General features: G+C 39.5%; 1 non-coding gene across 1 annotated transcript; it reads left to right on the top strand.

Annotated features, from left to right (window-relative positions):
- Positions 1-509: 509 nt before the first annotated feature.
- On the top strand, positions 510-652 carry LOC123232614. The gene has a single exon (XR_006505150.1). It is a non-coding gene; the product is annotated as a U4 spliceosomal RNA (small nuclear RNA).
- Positions 653-2163: the final 1511 nt, after the last annotated feature.

Genomic DNA, 2163 nt, shown 5'->3' with positions numbered 1-2163 from the left:
TTCATGTGCCAACAGCCACTGAAGAGAATTAAGAGCTCGAAAAAGCCCATGAAGACAACAAATTCTGAAAATTTACAGATTTACACTTTGATAGCCCACAACTTTACAATGTGATCATCTATATCAAGCAATATGCAGGATAGACAAGGAGGCAAAAAGGACAGAAGGAAGGCACTGGAATTAAAAGGGGTTGGGGAAATCTTCCTGAAGAAGGTAGTATTTTAGTTGGGACTAAAAAGAAGCCAGGGAGGTCCATAGTTTTTTGGAGCAGAGGAGTGGAAGTATTCCAGACATGAGGGACAGTCAGAGAGAAAGCTGGGAACTGAGAGATAGAGTGTCCTGGAATTCATGGAATGGCTGGAAGGTCAGTGTCATCATCAACATTCTATATTACTCCCCCCCCCCAAAAGTTAATTTCTGTTACATTCAGTCAGAAGAATCTGTATGTGATAAGCACCAAATGACACCATAAGAAATGAAATGTAATATGTATTAACAGAACAGAAGTCAACTTTGCGCAATGGCAGTATTGTAGCCAATGAGGTTTATCCAAGGTGCCATTATTGCTAATTGAAACAGACCAGAAGTGACTGATTACAAATGAACAATGATTTCAGAATCAGCTCTTTGCATACAGTTACAACATCAACTGGTTAGAGCAAAGGCCAAAGCAAATGCCAGAGAAGAAGAAGGAATAAAGATGAGAAGATACCATAGATAATTCAAACAGCTCTGGCCTCATATGTTCAACCCATCTGCTAACTCTGAAAAAGTGGGAAATGAATAAAAGTAAAGATCATGCTCATCATCATTTCTTCAAGAAGTTTAACTGATTAAAAAAAAAACCTAACAGAGTTAGAAATCATCCCAGAAAGCAAATATGTAATCTTGTCTTTTAGAAGAAGGGGCTGATTTCCTTCAGAGCCCCCAGTTCTGGCCCCTTGGGGAGAGGAATCTAGAGCATTATATGCAGCCCTAGGGGTACTAGAAGGAGAGTTTTTTGCCTATGTGCTCAGGTACATTATTCTTGCTGGGTCATTTATTGGGGGAGAGGGGAGGTTGTTGTTTCTTTTTTAAACTCTTACTTTCTGTCATAGAATCAATACTTTATATTGGTTCCAAGGCAAACGAGTGCTAAGGGCTAGGCAACTGAGGTTAAATGACTTGCCCAGGGTAGCATAGCTAGGAAGGATGTGAAGACAAATTTGAACCCAGCATGGCTCTCTTTCCACAGAACTGACTAGCTGCCCCCAGGTCATTTGTCATTAAATAACTTTCCTGTGTCTTATGTCTCATAAGCTTAAGTGACTGTACAAGGGAACACTGATAGCCACCTTTTAAGAAAGTGTTATATGTTGATTGTGACATTTTCTCAGGCACTCTCCTTCATGCTGTTATCTCCATTTTGGCTTTGCTCCTTCAACTCCTGGCCATACTGGTCCCTCTCTCCCTTTGGCATTATATCCCTCATTTGTCACTGTCATTTCAGGCAAGTTTCCTATTGCTATTCTGTTCCCCTTCTCCATATAGTCACTACCATGGCTCCCAGCTGCCCATGGCCATGACTCTCATCCCTCACAACCTGTAGCACCTGCTAAAATAACATAGGGAACAATAAGGGGAAATTATATCCAAAAGAAAAAAAGAAATACATACTGGAAATGATATATTTTTAAAGGCACTAAAGCATGAAATTTCAAGTTTGAGTAGTTTCATTCAGTAAGCATTTATTAAGCACCTATCATGTGCAAGGCACCAAGGTAGATCATGGGGGTACAAAAGGGAAAAAAATCACTACCTTCAAAGACCTCAACTTCTACAAAGGGGACAACATTTACCCAGATAAGTAAACTTGAGATAATTTTGAGAACACTGAGGAGAGGTTTTATGAAGGAAGCATCTCTGAGTTGGGTATTGAAGAAAATTAAGGATTCTGTGAGAGAGCCTATGTAAATAATAGCTAGCATTTTATGTAGTAATTTAAGGTTTGCAACATACTTTAACATTTATTATCTCATTTGATCCTCACGACAATGCTGGGACTAAGCGGTGCTATGATTCTCCCCATTTTATAGATGAGGAAACTAAAATTGGGAGAGAAGTAAGTGACTCTAGTTCAGATTCACACAGAAAGGAAGTGGATGAGACAGGATTCAAACACAG

The sequence above is a fragment of the Gracilinanus agilis genome, chromosome 1 (assembly GCF_016433145.1).
Source record: "Gracilinanus agilis isolate LMUSP501 chromosome 1, AgileGrace, whole genome shotgun sequence".
NCBI lineage: Eukaryota > Metazoa > Chordata > Mammalia > Didelphimorphia > Didelphidae > Gracilinanus > Gracilinanus agilis.
The sequence above is the reverse complement of the archived record's forward strand: the minus strand, read 5'-3'. Positions and strand labels throughout refer to the sequence as shown.